Consider the following 20,661-nt stretch of genomic DNA (forward strand, 5'->3'; position numbering starts at 1 on the left):
ACTCAAACAACTGGCCTTAATGTAAGGTTCATAATGATGCCTCTCCACCTTCTTCTTCTTATGCCACTATTCTCCAACATTTGGTATGCCTGTCGCCACTGATATGGTTTCGGGTGTCAGTGTGAAAGTGACCCCAGCCAAGATAGACTGTCCTCCATGTAGGTAAAGTGCAAAAAGACAGGCCAACTCATGATGAACTCTGACATTTGCCACCTTTTGACAAAATTCAAAACATGCTAGGTGCTGGAAACATGACATAGCAAGAGGGCATGCCTGCAACTCAGTGAGGGTGTTTGGCTCATATCTGACATGTTTGTCACTACAGTGATGTCTCCTAGGGGTCTGTTCTCCTAAAGCTATATCACTGTGGGTCTCCTCCTCATATTCTGATGAAACCTCGGATGCCATGACTGTTGTTTGTAAACTGAATTTAGGCTGCCCTTTGATTATAGTGAAGCTGGAAGTTTGCTTTGACAATCTGCCACCAAGGGGACAATTAAAAAGGGAGCATTAGGATGGGGGATAATATAATGGGAATAGGGGTTTTATAGGAAAATTTTATTTAGGGATATACAAAGGGGTTTTGGGGTATTTTGATAGGGTAGTGTTTGTGTTGTTGGCTAGGTAGGGTTTGGGTTTTTTGAGAAATAGGAGAAAGGGGGAAGGGAGTGGGATTTTAATAGTGTTGGGGTAGTGATTATGGGGAAAATGGAATAGGGGAATGAGTAATAGGGGTAGGGTAGGAAAAACACCTTGGCAGCAATATCACTGTAGCACAAAACCTAGCATCATGGTTTTCTTGATGTATTCTTTTGTTTGCTTTATAAAAGAAATTTTGCATTTGATTTATAATCATAAAACCATGCTATTCCTTTCAAATTTGATGCAAAAGTGGAGGTAGGTTGCCTACCTTTCAATTGGATGAGCTCCACAAAAAATTTAGGGTGATTTGGTAGTGTTTTCGGCCCTTGGTCTGTGTGCACCGTGTGCAAAACCCAGTGTGCTGCGTGCTGGGTATGCGCCATGCCTGTGGTAATTTTCAACGGTGGGCAGGCTCTGTGTGTGCCGCACGCGGTGAATGTGCCGCGCTCTTGCTTGTGTGCGCCGTGCGCTCTGAGATCACCCAAAGTTGCTCCAAATCACTCTAATTCTTCAACTCATGACCTTGCAATGTTTTTTCCAATGTCTTGATTGCACAATGAATTTGTTTCGAGCCTACCTTGCAAATAGATGAGCTTCACCAAATATTTGAGGTGATTTGGTAAATTTCTGGGCGTTTTTCCTTGTGCGTCGTGCGCAAAGCCCAGTGTGTTGTGCCTGTGTAAAGTTTGAACTGTGGGCGGGCTCTGTGTGCGCCGCGCCTGGTGAGTGCGCCGCACTCCTTCCTTTGTGTGTCGCGCCCGGTGAGTGCGCCACGCTCCTTCCTGTGTGTGCCGCGCCCGGTGAGTGTGCCGCGCCCTCTAAGACCACCTCCAACTCACTCAAATGCTCACAATTCCGCACTCACACCTTTGCAATGTTTCTCCAAGGCTTGTAATAGCACAATGCCCTTGATTTGGATGAAAACATGTATATATAGCCTTGGAAGAGATGGGTTTAATTTTTTGCTTCCTTGAAAACCCATTTTTCTAATGTTGTGTTTTGCTCTTTTTTCACTGACTTTAAAACACACTGATTTTCACTTTCCCTTTGAAATTTTGGCTCAAATGATGAAATTTTTGACATTTTTCGCAGGGACTATATGACAGGACATTTGGCCACGGAAACCATGACTGCATCTGAAAAAATCATCTGGCGAATTTTTTGGAAAATTTTGTCATAAATGACATTGTTTGAATTTTCTTCAAAACAGAGTTTTGAAGAAGAGTCGAAGTCTATCCACATGACGATGAAGCTCTCTGAACCATAGCTGTAAGGACCTCCGGTTACGGGTTCGACGGGCGCCGGGCGGGCGATCGTGCACGGGCACGGGCGGGCACGCGGGCGGACGCACGGGCACGCTGAACAATAGTTTGCGATGACACATGCGACATAAAATGTGACGATAATGTAAACACATAATACGACTAAGTGTTAGGCGTGGAGCACATACATATACGACAAGTTAAAACTATGTAATATGGAGTTTTACATGCGTGGAATAATAAAACATAAAATATAATGAAGCCGACATGTAAAAGGAGTGTGGCGCATACGACAAAAGATTATGGGGGTGGTCGGCCATGGGTTAACACCCCATGTAACATCACATACGAAAGCATATATATAAGACAAGCGTGGGAGCTCATAAGACATCGAATCATTCCCTCTTGAAATCAACGCAAAGGGGTAAAAGACTACGCAAGGGTAAAGGGGAATACACATGTCTTATGTGTAGTTCTCTCCTTGTGTGGAGATGGAATTTTGACCCGGGTTGAGATGTGAAGGTTTGGTTATGTAGGCAATTGTGTGCAGGATTTGGCAAGGTGAATTAGGAGGCTCAGGTGAGTGTTTCACTTTGTGCAAAGGTGCACATAATTTGTAGGAAGGTTATTCTATGCCTTGATGTAAAAATATTCTAAGTGTTGGCTTGAAGTTTGTCAAGCATCACTTGCATTTGTACAATTGAAGTAAAGCTGTTATAATATATTGCTGGGCAGACTTTCTGGGAGTTGCCCCTCCCTTTGTACTTGTTATTGTTCTCGGTTTATTGTACATGGTTAATGATTGAGAATGATCTTCTTTAAAGTATAAAGGATAACTCTTTACTTGGTTGCAAGAGAACATAAGTTAAAGTAAGTTTAGGCGTAGTACATAAACGTTAGTATTATTAAAAAGAAAGCGTTCAGTGGTGCCGCACCTCGCTACAAGCGGTTGAAAGATCACCGCAGGTGTAGGGGCGTGACAGTTGGTATCAGAGCAAAGGTTGCTCGAGACAGAGATAAGGGTTGGTTCAGGTTGCAGGATACTCAGTGGAGTTCTTGTATGGTCGAGACTAGATCACAAAGGAAGAAGAAGCTGGTCGAGATGGCATCCGGGTCTCAAGCCGGGTCTAGTCATGGTGGCAAAGAAACTCCTATGGAGTTCATTGAAAGGGTGTTGGTAAAGTTTGAAGATATGGAGATTTCTTTTGAAGAGAAACTCGATGGACTTCAAATGCGGTATGATGAGCTCAAGACACAGAATGAGTACACTGAATATAGGTGTGCACAACTCGAACAAAGGGTCAGAGAAGTCGAGGAATCAAGGGATCAAGGTCTTGCAGAAATTGAGAACTTGAAGAAGACTCTTGAAGATACAAAGAATGAGCTTACAATTGTGAAGAAGGCCGTGGGGCATAACTCAGGTGGAGGAGTGCCTCATGTGAAGGTCAAGGAACCGGAATCTTATGATGGAACAAGGAAGGAAACAATTCTTGGAAACTTCTTGTGGGACGTGGAGCAGTACTTGGAGCGGTTGAACCTCGTTGATGGTGAGACACAAGTCAAGGTAGCTACTCAGTTCTTGAAAAAGGATGCTAAGATGTGGTGGCGAAGGAGAGTGGACCAGATTGCCAATGGCAGTGCTGATGACATCACTTCGTGGAAAGACTTGAAGAAGGCTTTGCAGACCCACTTCAGTCCTCAAGATGACACATGGGAAGCAAGGACCAAACTCAAGTACATAAAGCAAACAGGAAGCCTACAAGCATACCAGCAAGAGTATTCAAGTGCAGCTCTAGAACTTCATGACATGGCAGAAAAGGACAAGGTGTTCAACTTCATTATGGGATTGAAGCCTTGGGCACGCAATGAAGTAAGGAGGCAGAAGATTAACACACTTGAAGAAGCTTTTGCTGTAGTTGATAGGATGGTGGATCACTTTGAGGAAACTTCTGATGACAAGAAGAAGAAGTCCGAAAAGCCAAAAGAGAAGAAGAAAGATGATACTCCAAAATCAGATGATGGTGCAAAGATGAAGAAACCTTTGAAGTGTTGGTTATGTGAAGGACCACACACGGTGAAGAATTGTCCCTCTAAACTAAAGGTGGCTACAGTTGCACAATCTGATGACGAGGATAATGATGCTTCTGTGGGGATGATGCAGATACTTGGTGCTTCTGCTACTACAAAAGCAGTCTCTAAGGACGATCCAGAAAGAAACAAGTTAGAGTATGTTCGAATGAAGATTGGAGATACTAATGTGCTCACTATGGTAGATAGTGGGGCTTCTCACAACTTCATGGGAGAAGATACTGCAAGAAGAATTGGGCTGAAATTTGTACCGGAAAAGGCACAAATGAAGACAGTGAATTCTCCTCCTATGAACATCCTTGGTATAGCTGAGAAGGTGGACACTACACTTGGTGAATGGACCGGGAAGGTGAACTTCACTATAGTGCGGATTGATGACTATGAGGCTATATTGGGGATGGAGTTTATGAAGCAGTTTGATGCTATGATTGTACCACATTTGAAGAAGCTCTACATTTATGATGGAAGGGAAGATGTACCTATTGGTGTGCCTACCATTGGTGCAACAAGGCCTCATTGTAAAGTGGGAGAAATGCAAATGGAGGATAAGGAAAAGGAGAACAAGCGGTTGTCCACTGTTGAGGCAAAGCTTGTGAATGTTCATTGGTCATTAGATCACTCTCAGATAGCATCTTCGACTTAACAAGAAGGCTAGAGTTGGTGGAGGAGGATGATGATGATGATGAGGTATATGTGAGGCCGGATGTCCAGAAGGAAGACCGGGTTGCTTATCTACAAAGGATGGAGATTGAGGATCCAGATAGATGGATTGAATTGATTAGTGAGGAGAAGCCTTCAGGCTCTGCTCCCTCTACATCTTCTTAGATGAATAAGAAGATGGGCTCATTGTTAGCTGCTCATGGCAGTGAGCCCTCAAGCACATGGAGCAGGTATGATTGATGGTGGCACATTGCAGATGATGAAGAGGACTTCATGGACCTGAATGGGACACATCGAGAGTTGGTTTGATGAGATGATCTCTTCACTTTGGAGGGGACACACACATGGACAACATGTTGCAGATGAGATGGATGGAGTTTCCATGGACCTGAGCATGGATTATAGACATCATGGATGATGGTATGTTGTCGAGGACGACAACGATTTCAGGTGGAGGAGAATGTAAGGACCTCCGGTTGCGGGTGCGACGGGCGCCGGGCGGGCGATCGTGCACGGGCACGGGCGGGCGCGCGGGCGGACGCACGGGCACGCTGAACGACAGTTTGCGACGACACATGTGACATAAAATGTGACGATAATGTAAACACATAATACGACTAAGTGTTAGGCGTGGAGCACATACATATACGACAAGTTAAAACTATGTAATATGGAGTTTTACATGCGTGGAATAATAAAACATAAAATATAATGAAGCCGACATGTAAAAGGAGTGTGGAGCATACGACAAAAGATTATGGGGGTGGTCGGCCATGGGTTAACACCCCATGTAACATCACATACGAAAGCATATATATAAGACAAGCGTGGGAGCTCATAAGACATCGAATCATTCGCTCTTGAAATCAGCGCAAAGGGGTAAAAGACTACGCAAGGGTAAAGGGGAATACACATGTCTTATGTGTAGTTCTCTCCTTGTGTGGAGATGGAATTTTGACCCGGGTTGAGATGTGAAGGTTCGGTTATGCAGGCAATTGTGTGCAGGATTTGGCAAGGTGAATTAGGAGGCTCGGGTGAGTGTTTCACTTTGTGCAAAGGTGCACATAATTTGTAAGAAGGTTGTTCTATGCCTTGATGTAAAAATATTCTAAGTGTTGGCTTGAAGTTTGTCAAGCATCACTTTCATTTGTACAATTGAAGTAAATCTGTTATAATATATTGCTGGGCAGACTTTCTGGGAGTTGCCCCTCCCTCCGTACTTGTTATTGTTCTCGGTTTATTGTACATGGTTAATGATTGAGAATGATCTTCTTTAAAGTATAAAGGATAACTCTTTACTTGGTTGCAAGAGAACATAAGTTAAAGTAAGTTTAGGCGTAGTCCATAAACGTTAGTATTGTTAAAAAGAAAGCATTCGGTGGTGCCGCACCTCACGAAAAGTCGTTGAAAGATCACCGCAGGTGTAGGGGCGTGACAATAGCTGTGTAGGGGCCTCCCTTTGGCCTGCATGGCTTTACTGGACATGTTTCAAAGACAAAATTGATGAATTCCTAGACCTAAAAATAGAAAATGACTTTTGTCCTTTAAAGGACCAAACCTTGACTGTCATGGACTTTGGTGATTATTGACACAAAGACATAAGCCAGCAGGAGCCAGACATGAGGGGAAATGACCAGGATGACTTTCTCCGTCAGATCATGGCATGCCCCTAGCGGAATGCAGCTGAGTGAATGGAGCGGGACACCTAAAAATGAAATGCATAAAGAGTTTTGATCTCTGACGGAGGACTGACTAGACCGACTCTAACAACTTCTAGATTCCTAACTAACTTAAGACCTAAAATTAATGCTTCATACTTGGCCATATTATTGGTACACTTAAAATTCAGTCTATATGCATGGCCTTCTAAGTAATTATTTTCCAAATTATATATCCACACTCCTACTCTTGCTCCTAACCTATTGACTGATCCATCAAATTCCAAATGCCATAATATCTCATGATCATAATTTTCACTATCTGGTGCAACAAAGTTTTCATCAGTTACAACAATTTGACCATTTTGTTCAGTGAACAATTCTGTAGTTTGGTTAGTTTCATTTTGTGTAGAAACTGCAATTTCTTTTGGTTCTGCTTTAACACTTTCTGAATTTTTTTTGTGTTTGATCAACATTATATAGGATAAAAGAATCTATATCTGAGTGTATGGAGTAGATGGGAAAGTTTTGAGGCCGATCCTGGCTACTTACCATATATTTCATTAAGGTTTCACAGTATCGTTTATTAGGTTGTACAAAAACAAAGATTGTTGCATATGACATATCTAGTTGTAAGGATCCTTGAAGTTTGGTTCCCCATGATCTGGATAATAGCATGCCATACGTTGGTAGGATGTTAGCAACCATAATATCCATAAGGATGCTTTTGGCAGGATATTAGACTAAAGTAACACACAAGTCTTTAATCAATCCTAGACACTGTACTTGACTGGAGTCAAATGAGAATATGTCTTTGTAAGGCCTTGTAATGTCTAGGTTTAATTTGTCCATTACCGATTTGGGCATTAAATTGTGAGAGGACCCATAATCTAACATTGCATTGTGTAGAATTTTGTCATGGATACTAAGGCTGATGTAAAAAGGTGGTACCCCTCCCTCTAACGGTTTTCCGTTAACATCTGGACCAAATATGAGTTCTGGTTGGTCATTAAACAAGTTGACTGAGTCCTCATTTTCAGCAATGTTTAAGGTGTGGTTTATCTGTGATTTATAAGTTTCATTCTTGATTAGTTCTGTTAAAGGAATTGAAATATTTAGCTTTTCTATCTCTGATCCCAAATTGAATGAAAAAGAGACTTTTTCTGTTTGTGGGTTTTGAAATTTTGAAGTAGGGATTTGAGTAGACTTGTCTTCTTTTCCTTTATTGGGGACTTCCTTATGTGGATTTTCAAATATAATGTTTTGAGCTTTGTCCACTGGTTCCTTAGGTGGAATCAAAGTGGATGGTTGATCAACAGAAGGTTGATCATAGGTGATATCTACAATTGTGGGGCCAGAAGGGTTTGGGTTCTAGCTAGGGAGAATTTGGAGAATCTTTGAAACAAGGGCTTCTTTTATTTTCTTGGGTTGATTTTGTATTGTTTTCTTGGTTTGGTCAGGGATATCAGCATTCTTTTTGCTTCTTAGACTATATTGTTTATGAACTTCAAAAATGGAAGAATCATATCCCTGTTTGTAATCAGATGATTCCCCATATTGTATTTGTAGTTGCTGCAGCATGTGTAGTTCCTGTTCATATTGGGTTAGAAAAACAATGTCGTCATCACTTATTCCCACTAGGTTAATTTATGTATCTTGTTGTGGATCTTCTGGCTGGGATGTCTCTGCATAATTTTCTTGAAAAGGAGGCCTAATGTTCTGATTCGGTCCATTTTTCCGAACATTTTGGTTTTGGTTTTTTCTAAAATTTGGGTTTTTAACTGGAGGCGCTTTTTGGTTATCTCATTTGGGTTTCCTTTTTATGTTCTCTATTCTATCGATTAGTTTTTCCATACTTTTGGATAAACTATCTATTTTAATGTTAGAGGGTGAAGCTTCATATTTAGCAGTTCCTCTCCTTTCATTTCTAACTCTAGCTCTTTTAGCTAACAGATTAGCCTCTACACTAACTGGTACACTTTGCATTTCTTCTAGTGTTGGGGGGTTTCTTTCCTTGAGTTGGTATGCCATATCCATGTCAAAACCATCAAGGAACCTTATTAACACTAAGTCAGGTGGAGTTCTAACGTTAACTGGGATTTCCTTATATATATTATTGAATCTAGTGCAGTAATCTTGAACAGTTTCATTAGGCCCTCTTCTAATATTCTCATACTCTGAAAAGATTTGTAGGGGATTCTTTTTCTTTTCCCATCTGTTCAAAGATTGCAGGTGAAATGTGATGAGCCCCAAAAATGGATAATTATATGGGCTCATTCAACCTCCTAATTCAACTTAATCCACCATTCTCATTAGTTTATTGCATGTTTTTTATTATATTTATGCTAATAAAGTGAATTGGGTTAGTCATTATGCCAACAACTCTAATGGGTGCTTTGTGCAGATTTTTAGTCAATTTTGATACAAAATCAAAGGTTTTAATGAGCACTTGGCAGCCAAATTCATGGGAGAACAAGGGAGAGGATTTGTAGGAAGGTGTCCCCTTCATTTATGGGCCTTTACCTTGAATTCTCTACCATCAGCTAGGAGTTCAAGGGCCACCAAATTGATCATCACAAGGGCAACCGAGCAAGTGCTAGTAAAAGTGCTGTTAACTACAAGTTTTGGCAGCCGAGTTCCTAAAATTTAGGAGGGCTGTTGGGGTCCTCAATTTGTATAAATAAGAGGGCTTAGGGCCGCATTTCAGTTAGTCACATTGTAAGCAGAAGTTAGCTATTTTGTAGTTCGATTTTAGTCATTTCTTAGGCAGTAAGTTAGCTCTGCATTTCAACACATTTTCAAGTTTCCCTTGTGGACAATTTTTGATGTAACTCTTCTTTTCTTGCTCAATAAAGATGAATATAGCTTTTCACCAGCTCTAAATATCTCTTAGGAGGCTGTAGCTCTTGGGGTTGGGCCCATCTCAAGTGCCCAGTACCTCCTTTGTTTATCTTTATGTGTTTTTGTTGCATTCTTAGAATAAAATCTGCTATTTAGATTTAAATCTTGCTTTGTTATTTAGATTGCTTTTGATGATTAAAAAAGGCTTTTTATGTTCAGATTTAGTTGATAGGTTAATAACAGGGAAGATCTTCAAAAAAAGGGCCATCAAACACCTCTGATTTCACCTCTCCCTCAGTGGGATCAGGAGCTGGGATCAAGGTGACCTTGCTGCCACCAAAAACACTATCTTTGCTTCGCCATGCAACCATTAGTGTTCGATTCTTATTTGCAGAAGTTGGTTACTTGTTCAGATTCTTGATTGCTTCATTGCATAATTTATTTCACATGGTTTCATTGCAAATAGACTTCTGTTCCATTTCTTTGCTGTTACATAGGTCAGATTAGGTCAAAGTAATTAGCTTCTTGATTTTCCAAGTCTTCATTTGTCTAATTCGAAAAACGACTTGCAGAGCACCTGCACCACTCCTCTATCTGCCCATACTCCATCAAACCCATCTGCTCCATCCCTCAACTCAGCTTCTTGCCTTACGTTTTCCATTTGCTCACATAACCCTAGTTTTTGTGCATCATTGCTTCAGTCCTCCTTGAACAAATCCAGCCATCTACATCTGTCCTCAACTCCATCTGCCAGGTCCTAAACCCCTTAACATCATTATCCAACCTCCATTCCCACTTTCCCACCATTTTTCCTCCATCAACCCTCCAAAATCCACTTTTCGGAACATCCTGTAGAAAATTATAGAACATCCTGTAGAAATCCCAGAACATCCTGTAGAACCCCTGCAGACTTCCTGTAGAAGCTCGCGAATGAGGTTTCTTGGTAGCCAAACTCTGTGAAACTCTCTGGAAGGGTGTTAGGGACCCCTTAGGCTCTCTCTGAACCTTCCCGACCTCCTCCAAGCATTTCCTCTCGCCAATCCACCTCTGCACAGTAAAAAACAGTTAAATCGCATGCATGATCATTCTAACAACTTATTCAAAAATACAAAAAGATGTTTTCTTCAGATAGTGATAACTTAGACACATGCATTTTACCTTCCTAGAAGTCAATGGCATCTCTTTCAATAGCTTGCATCCTCTTTTTCGCATCAGTAGGGCTAGCTGGTAAAATTAGGGTTTGCATTTCCTTTCAGCTTTTCAGTTTCTTTCTGCAAGTATATTAGCTTCCTTTGAGTTATCTTTCATCCATCAGTTAAAAAGCTTCTTCTCAGAGCTCATAGAAGTTGGCCTAAGCCCCTAGTGGACTTGTGCTAGCTGACCAAGTGATAGCTGCGGCAAGAGCTAGTACTTGTGCATACAGCACCGTCGCTTCCAAGTTTGTTACGAACTACCAGGTTGATAAGATTAAAGAAGGGAGTTCCAGGAGTTGCAGCTTTATTGCTGCAGTACTGGGGCCCACCACTCTTTTTGGTGCCGTTGCCGGGGAAGCGCCAGAGTATTGGTGATTGCTGTTTTTCTTCTATTTTTCACTACAACCTTCTGCTAACTAGTTTATTTCATTTCCATTATGCAATTTCGTTTCTGTAAAAGTAGATTAGCATTTCCCGCTTTCATAGATTAGCATTTCAATTCTGCAATTTCATTTTTGCAACCGTAGATTAGCATTTCAATTCTGCAAGCGTAGCCTAGCATTTCATTCCTGCAATTTCATTTGAGCAAAATAGATTAGTCCTTTCCTGCTTTCATTTCAATTCCGCATTTTCCTTTCAGCAAGATAATTAGTTGCAGTTCAATCTATTTTAGTTTTTGCAGGTACAAGCAGAAAAAAGAAACAAAATTCAACCAAAAAGATTTCATTTCATGCCTGGTAGGAGTAGAGATAAGTCAGAAAAATGTTTGCAGAACACCCCCCCACTGCTTCACACCGCCAACCATCTCTCTTCTTCGATGGCTGTGATTAAGAAGAACCCCTAGGTGGAAAACATGACATATTTGAACAACCTCTAGGGGAGAAGAAGAAGAAAACATTCCTCTGGAGCAAATGGCTGCAAACATAAATGTTGGGAGCAGTACCTTGTCCAAAAATGAATTTGCAAATCAGATGGAAGATTTCAAGAGTGATATGAGGTAGTTTCTTGCCATGCAATTGGATACCTTGCAGATCCAAAGGAAGCAAGAGGAAGCCAAGAGGGCTTTGGTCATCTTTTGTCCTAGGTGCACTAGAAAGCATCCTAGGAACGAATGTCCATTGCACTCCATAGAAGTGTGTTTTGTATGTGAAGAAGACCTTCCAACGAATCAGTGCCCTTCCTTGCCTGGACTTAAAGCTGCATATCAGAGAGCCAAGGGAGCCACTGAATCACTCTATTATATGAACCAAAGGAGGCCACATGGACCCATACCTTACCAGCAGGGAATGCAAAGGACATCCCAGACCTATTACGACCCCTATCAAGCCACTTCCATGCCTTCTTGGGGTCCCCCTGCTCATCCTTCCTGGTCCACACCCCCTCCTTGGTCGTATCCTCCTCAATACCATGCTTCTCCAGTTGCTCATTCATTTCACGCTTATGCTCAGCCACAGCCTCAGTGGAATGCACCTCATCAAGGGTCGAGGCCCCATTACAACTCTCCTCCCACTCCTTTTCCTCCACCACCTGCTCGACTACAACCATCGCCTCCTCCTCCACCAAGGCAGCCCCAAATGCCTGCCCAACCACAACGATATCTACCTCCATCTCAAATATACACCCCCACTCAGCTACCCATACCACCATTTCCAAACCTGTCCATTGGAGTAGCTCAACACAATTGCAATGCTGAGACACAACATGTCCAAATGACTCCTCTTGAGCTCAATGATCTTCACCATAGCTCAGGAAGAGTGTTGCAAAGCAGAGATTATATTGACAACATTGAAGGACCAAAGGAAAAAGAAGATTCAAAAGAGGAGATCAAAGCACCATGGGCTGCACTTGATGAAGAAAAAACATCAGAAGCAGAAATCAAGAAAGCTCCCTCATGGTTACCATCAAACCCTCCATGTAGTCAAGAGAAAAATCAGCACAAAGAGGAAGATGTGAAGGTCATGATAGAAGAAGATATGGAGAATGATCCAGATCGGCAAAAGAACCAAGGATATCAAAGCTATATTGAGACATGGTTCCAGACGGTCACTAAGCTACAACAGTACTCTCTTCTTCAGCTATGTTTGATCCCTTCAAAGTCAAATCATTTGGTCTCTGAAATCCGGATAGCTATCAAAGCATGCATCTCAAGCCGCCACATCATTTTGCCTCTAATCTCGATGTGCACATGGCTCCATTGGAAGTATTCTTATACTTGAAAAGAATTTCGTTTTTCAAGTAGGGTAGGGTAGAAAAAAAAAGAAAAAAAGAGAAAAAAAAAAAAGATTAAAAAATGAAAATAAGAGGAAAATAGAAATCTAAGGTGAAAAACTCCTCGGAGGTGCCTTAGATTGGCTCATTGATTGAAAACCTCCATGAGGTGGTCAATGGGTTGGGAAAAAAGAGAAAAGAGAATAATATCTCTGGGTGAAAACCTCCCTTGGAGGCACCCAGGGCAGGCAATTAGGGTGAAAACCTCCATGAGACACCCTAGTTGTTTTTCAAAAAAAAAAAAAAAAGAGAGAAAAAGAAAAAGAAAAATAAACCTAATTTCCATTGGATAATTGCAGGTTGCAAGAAGGACATTGTAGGTCAGGAGGATCGCTCAAAACAAAGGCAGAGGAAGTTATGTGCCTTCTACATGAAGTTCTGTGTCTTCTACAGGAAGCCTACAAACAAGCCAAAATTGATCTCTGAAGAGGACCTGAAGGCCGGGAATCTGTCCATGAGGCCTGCAAGCATCCATGTTTCCATCCCTCACCCTTCTCCATCATTTTTTCCATATCATTGTGCTTCTTTCCTCAAAACTGTGTGTTCTACAGGAAGTTCCTGTAGAAATTACAGGATTTCTACAGGAAGCTAGAAATGGATTTCAAAAAGGTGGTTTGGCGAACATGATAGCTTCCGCAAGGGTTCAGAAGTCCTCCTGCAATCTTAAAACTCCTCCTCCATCATCTCCATGCCTGCATCACAGCCCAAGCTCATTTTTTTACCATGCAAAAACTTGCAGAATGCTTTGAAGAAAAAAATACATAGAACAGAATTTGTTTTTTCCCTAGCTTGAAAACTGTGCATCCATTTGCAAAACCATTTCACAGGGAGTTGTACAGGGATGATGGAAACATGCCTGAGCAGTTTCAGCCAATTCCGGTGCACGGTTTCCAAGAAATCCGCCTCCATCACCGTCACCCATTTTTGCATTTTCTCCATATCCGTGCATCCATTTCAAAACCTGTTTCATGGGGAGATGCATATGGGTGATAGTAACCTACCCAAGCAGTTTCAGCTGATTCCAATGCACGGTTTCCGAGAAATTAATATCTGAAATCTTCAACCATTTTCCATTTTTCTCGAAATCTGTGCATCCATTGATCGCAATTTCGTTATGGGAGGTGCATAATGATGATAGGAACATTCTCAACAAGTTTCAGATCGATCCGGTCTATCGTTCGGGAGCAATGGCGAAAACAAGTTTTGGTCCTGTGAAAATTCAGCAGCAGCAGCTTGAGGGTGCAGATCTGAACATGAAGCCAGCTCCTACAATGTAGATCTGGCCAGAGGATACTTGCACAACAATAAAATAGCCATGAATCAGCAGCCAAGCCATCATGCAACCACAGAAACCAATGCATGCAGCAAATGAAAGGCCACAGCACCTCACAGCAACCATTCGACTTCTAGGTACGTGACTAAAACTCATTCCTCTATTGCATGAATCTAATCTAAGCACTGCATGAACGAATGAAATGGTGGGATTCAGCCAGAAAGCTAGCCAGATTCGATTACACTCATCCAGGGATCACCAGCGCACGTGTATAGTCATTCACGCGAGATTTAAAAAAATAAATAGACAATGGTAGAGATTTTAACTCCAGTGAAACTGATTAACGAGAAGAGGACATGCAGCTCATCACAGCACTGTAGTCTGCATGTGGCCACGTACACCTGGCCACTTCACTCCCTCACCACAAATCAGGTAGCAATTAAAGAGCGCTCGGCTGAAACTCACAAACTGTTGTTAACTTGCACTTGCAACATTTTCAACTAAAGTATGCATCCTCCGCTTCCACAAAATGATTAACCCGTCGTCCTCCATTGAGCTTTGTGGCCTGGTTCACAATTCTCCAGCGTATCGGGCTCACTCAGAGGCACAGGGGCACTCTACAGGAAGCGCAGTTCCGTTCTATAGGAAGTCTTCTACAGGAAACGCAGAAAATAGCTTTGCAGAAGGAAAACCCGAGAGTTTTGTCAAAATTCGAGCTTGAAATGAGGTAGGCTCGGGGAAATCTATCTGCATATGACTTATTTGAATGATTAAACACACAACAATGGATTGAAAAAAGAGTGAAGTTTAAAAGTCTACATGCATATTTTCTCTGAGTTCTACACAGTTCTCTGTTTTCTTCTTTGCACTCAAAGTCTGTGTCCTTTTTTCTCAAATTCTACTGTAAAGAAAATACATGCAACCATAGAAACCAGCCCGTGTGAAAAAAAGAAACGAATTTGCATATCTTCCTACCCTCTGAAAAGAACCTGTGTTATTTATCCACTGTTCTGTCAAAAAAAAAAAATTTCTTTTCTAAAGTAGAGATTCAAATTCAGGATAAAAGCAGTTTAAAATAAAGGGAAATATTTCAATTTGATGTTGTAAGGAGACGTACATGGGAAATTCCTTATTTGGCTTCAGAAAAAGATGAAAATTCAGCTATCCCTCTGTTTTTAGTTCTACCTACTTTCTCACCTGAGCATTTTGTTGGAAAAAACACTCGACACCACATGGAGGACAAGCAAAAGGAATTAAGAGGAAAGTTGGCCACGATGAAACACAGTGAAAGCATTTAAAAAAAAAAGAATCCCAACTACAGGAGGAAATGCACTGCTGAAAAATTAGTCACAGCAACAGGAAACTCAAGGGGCAGACATAACATGGATTTCTGAAGAGCAGAAACTATGGGAAGGTCCCCTAGTAGGTCAGGAAACAGCAGAGGAGAAAGCCAAGGGTAAGGAAACCCAGGACAGACCACCACAGAAAAAGCGAGGGATGAGGGAAAGGCCAAGCTGCTGAGGCCAAAACTGTAGGTGGAATAAAGGCGCAAACGCCAAGGGAGAAGCAGTCACAAATCAGGGCAGAAAGGACTGAAAAAGTCCAACCAAGTGAAGGCACATCCAAGGAAACCACATCGAAATTGAAGGAGAAGGCACCCCCAGCCAAGCAGGCCAAAACAGTGAAAACTGTTTCTATAGGAAGCCCAAAAACAGCTTCTACAGGAAGACAGAAAACAGTCAGCACAGGACTTTCTACAGGAAGTCTGAAGACAGAGCAACAGAGGGAAAAATCACCAGAAATTTTAGCTAGGGAGGCAGCAGCTATGCTGGCCACCCTAAGCACATCTCCCAAGCAGAAGGGGAAGCGAAAGAGGAAGCCTCCCCTGTATTTTAAGGCAAGAAGGAGTGTGAGGATTAAGATTGGCAGACCCCAGCCACCGTCAAAAGAACCAATCAAAATTGTAGACACCCCTACCACACAAAAGGAGAGGCCCCCCTTCAAGGCATCCATCACTTATGAACGAAGAAGCCTGAAGACATCCACCTGGAGAGAAAGCATGAAAATGTTGGACATAAAGGCCTCTCTACAGGATGCTGAGACAGTTCTATAGGAAGCTGAGAATTCTCTAGGAAAAGGAGCATAGGTAGAGGGAAGAAGCAGAGAGAAAGGCATGGTTTCATGACTGAGAAGAGGACATCACTTCAGAAGCTTGGCATGACAGGGAGGCCACCAGGGCCATCAATGATGAGGAGATAGATTAGTTGCTTAGAGGATGAGCAACACTTTCAGTAGGGGGTGATAATGAACCCCAAAAATGGATAATTATATGGGCTCGTTCAACCTCCTAATTCGACTTAATCCACCATTGTCATTAGTTTATTGCATGTTTTTTATTATATTTATGCTAATAGATTGAATTGGGTTAGTCATTATGCCAACAAGTCTAATGGGTGCTTTGTGCAGATTTTTAGTCAATTTTGAGACAAAATCAAAGATTTTAATGAGAACTTGGCAGCCAAATTCGTGGGAGAACAAGGGAGAGGATTTGTAGGAAGGTGTCCCCTTCATTTATGGGCCTTTACCTCGAATTCTCCACCATCAGCTCGGAGTTCAAGGGCCACCAAATCGATCATCACAAGGGCAGCCGAGCAAGTGCTAGTAAAAGTGCTGTTAACTACAAGTTTTGGCAGCCGAGTTCCTAAAATTTAGGAGGGCTGTTGGGTTCCTCAATTTGTATAAATAAGAGGGCTTAGGGCCTCATTTCAGTTAGTCACTTTGTAGGCAAAAGTTAGCTAGTTTGTAGTTCGATTTTAGTCATTCTTTTAGTCATTTCTTAGGCAATAAATTAGCTCTGCATTTCAGCACATTTTCAAGTTTCCCTTGTGGACAGTTTTTGATGTAACTCTTCTTTTCTTGCTCAATAAAGATGAATCTAGCTTTTCACCAGCTCTAAATTTCTCTTAGTAGGTTGTAGCTCTTGGGGTTGGGCCCATCTCAAGTGCCCAGTACCTCCTTTGTTTATCTTTATGTGTTTTTGCTGCATTCTTAGAATAAAATCTGCTATTTTGATTTAAATCTTGCTTTGTTATTTAGATTTATTTTGATGATTAAAAAAGGATTTTTATGTTCAGATTTAGCTGATAGGTTAATAACAAGTAAGATCTTCAAAAAAAGGGCCATCAAACACCTCTGATTTCACCTCTCCCTCAGTGGGATCAGGAGTTGGGATCAAGGTGACCTTGCTGCCACTAAAAACACTATTTTTGCTTCGCCATGAAACCATTAGTGTTTGATTCTTATTTGCAGAAGTTGGTTACTTGTTCAGATTCTTGATTGCTTCGTTGCATAAGTTATTTCACATGGTTTCATTGCAAATAGACTTCTGTTCCATTTCTTTGCTATTACATAGGTTAGATTAGGTCAAAGTAATTAGCTTCTTGATTTTCCAAGTCTTCATTTGTCTAATTCGAAAAACGACTTGCAGAGCACCTGCACCACTTCTCTATCTGCTCATACTCCATCAAACTCATCTGATCCATCCCTCAACTCAGCTTCTTGCCTTACGTTTTCCATTTGCTCACATAACCCTAGTTTTTGTGCATCATTGCTTCAGTCCTCCTTGAACAAATCCAGCCATCTACATCTGTCCTCAACTCCATCCGCCAGGTCCTAAACCCCTTAACATCATTATCCAACCTCCATTTCCACTTTCCCACCATTTTTCCTCCATCAACCCTCCAAAATCCACTTTTCGGAACATCCTGTAGAAAATTACAGAACATCCTGTAGAAATTCCAGAACATCCTGTAGAAATTCCAGAACATCCTGTAGAACCCCTGCAGACTTCCTGTAGAAGCTCATGAATGAGGTTTCTTGCTAGCCAAACTCTATGAAACTCTCCGGAAGGGTGTTAGGGACCCCTTAGGCCCTCTCTGAACCTTCCCGACCTCCTCCAAGCATTTCCTCTCGCCAATCCACCTCTGCACAGTCAAAAACAGTTAAATCGCATGCATGACAATTCTAACAACTTATTCAAAAATACAAAAAGATGTTTTCTTCAGATAGTGATAACTTAGACATATGCATTTTACCTTCCTAGAAGTCAATGACACCTCTTTCAGTAGCTTGCATCCTCTTTTTCGCATCAGTAGGGCTAGCTGGTAAAATTAGGGTTTGCATTTCCTTTCAGCTTTTCAGTTTCTTTCTGCAAGTAGATTAGCTTCCTTTGAGTTAGCTTTCATCCATCACTTAAAAAGCTTCTTCTCAGAGCTCATAGAAGTTGGCTTAAGCCCCTAGTGGATTTGTGCCAGCTGACCAAGTGACAGCTGCGGCAAGAGCTAGTACTTGTGCATACAACACCATCGCTTCCAAGTTTGTTATGAACTACCAGGTTGATAAAATTAAAAAAGAGAGTTCTAGGAGTTGCAGCATTATTGCTGTAATAATGGGGCCCACCAAAATGCCTCTAAACTATCAATACTATTAGCAGGAAATGCTCTAAACCATTTCCTAACATCACCAGTTAAAGTCTGGGCAAAGAGTCTCATGTGAACATTATCTGTGTCAATCTCGTGCAACTCAAAGTAATCTATTGTCTTGTTGACATGTTGTTGTGCAGTGTAATGTCTCGTGCCATCAAATTGAACAATTTTACTTTGGTAGTCTACTGGCATAGCACCAAGTTGGGCAGGTAAAACAAGAGGAGCATATCTATTTGCCATGGTTGTAAGCTGAGAGGGGTTAAGATGTGGGGTTGAGGTACTCGGGGATGATGCAATAGTGGATGAAGAACCAGGACTAGTAGGTGATGAATGAGTAATGATAGGTTGGTGAGGGATTGTAGGTATAAATGGTGGTGGAGAATGAACTTCGAAAGGTATTATTGTTGAAGTTGAAGGGAACAATGGTGAACTCAAAGTATTAGACTATTGTTTAGAAAGCTCAGGGGTTATCGCAGTGTTAATGGAGGATTGTGGAGATCTCAAAATGTATTCATCAATGGATTGGTTGGCCTGTTGAACTTCAAGGTAGAGTCTCGTACTGCCAGGGAGGGCCACGCGATCCAGGTATTGAGTGAGCAAAAGATCAACATCGAACAACGCAACCTACAACGTGATGAGCTAGTATCACAGAATCAGCAGATCGCTCAAACAGTTGATGAAGCCTACTGGCGCATTCCAGAGTTATCCATCGCCGCAGACCTACCAACAGAGATGCGGATCCACTGTCTAGCAAGTGGAGTTCGAAGCGCGCACGAGGAAACAACATGAGTGCAGCTGGAGTTGAACCTTCAAATTTCCGAGCTGTGGCTGAAGGCACAGCCTTGCACTCCTCCAGAAGTTTGAGAGCAGTGCATTAGCATGATTCAAACAGGATTGGAAGAAATTGGATGGGCAGTGCAGGACTGTATTGGTATGTTGGACCAAGCTTTTGACGTCCTCACATCCTTGCAGGAGGACCCCAACATATAGCACCTGGAAACAGAGGCGCGTGAACTGCAGGAGCAGTATGACAGTGTAAGGGGAACTGCGCAGACAATCGTCCTCACCCAACGACTGGCAAAGATGTAGTAAGCAAGGGCACTGAAGGAACAAGTGGATGCTGCAAGATAGAAAGAGGCACTTCTCAAAGCGTGCGTCTAGCCTTGGATTGATGAGGCCTTCACCATTACGGCTGAGATTGAGGGAAAGCTCGCACAGATGCAGGAGATATATGTGCTAAGGCAGGTAGCGGATCCTCACAAAGAATCATCAAAGGAATGCATACAACAGGTCCAACAAACCGCAGAACAGTGCGTCGTGGACCTCTGGGCAGTACGAGACCAGTGAATCATTTAGCCTTGCACAACATTCTAATCAACCATGTAATATTCAAAATGAAGTTGATGCTCATCTACATGAATATGATGAATCAAATAGTGTAGAGCTCGTTGAAAGAGAAAACCCATCAAAGGAACAAAAAATAATTTTCAAATCTAAATGAAATACAATATTTCCATGGGCTTATGTTGTAAAATATTGTAATGGTAATAAAAGCATAAAATTTTCTTGATGTTTTGAATTTAAAAGTGAGACTCCATTTGCAAAAGAGGGAACTACCACTCTTCAAGTTAGTGGTCTAAGTGGCCATGCAAAATCAAAAGCTCATAATTATTTATTACAACTTTTGGATGGAAAAAGAAAACAAAACAATATTCCAATCACTAAACATGTAGAAATAATGGTATATGCTGAGAAGGAAAGAATTATATCAGTTATTGAAAACATGTATTTTGTTGTTATATATGATTTATATTTAGATATGTATAAGTCAATATGTGACTTGAATAAGTATAAATGTACTCCACACGTGATTCTAATAGATGAATATTTTGCATAAACAAATAGCACACAAAGAAAAGAGTTTATTCAAGTTGCTAAAGAGGTGTATTGGAACAAACTAAAAGAGGAGATTTTACATAGCCCATTCTACGCACTTTTAGTTGATGAATGCACTGATCAAATTATGGAACACCAATGGATTGTATATATTACATATTTGACGAATTGAGGAAGAGGTCAATGTTTAACAATGTTTATATGTTTGCTTCAAATAAAGGATGGAATAGATTAATGTATGTACGATCTAGTGAGAACTCTTTTAGCATAAATGGATTTATATTTAATGAAGTTTGTTGGTTTTGGTTCAAATGGCGCATCTTCCATGGGGGGTATTCATGAAGGTTTATCTTCTAAGATTCATATGATCCTAATTTGTTAGTTATCCATTACATA

The sequence above is a fragment of the Pinus tabuliformis genome, chromosome Q (assembly GCF_031772625.1).
Source record: "Pinus tabuliformis cultivar Carrire ecotype Pingquan chromosome Q, CPIR1, whole genome shotgun sequence".
In the NCBI taxonomy this organism is placed as follows: domain Eukaryota; kingdom Viridiplantae; phylum Streptophyta; class Pinopsida; order Pinales; family Pinaceae; genus Pinus; species Pinus tabuliformis.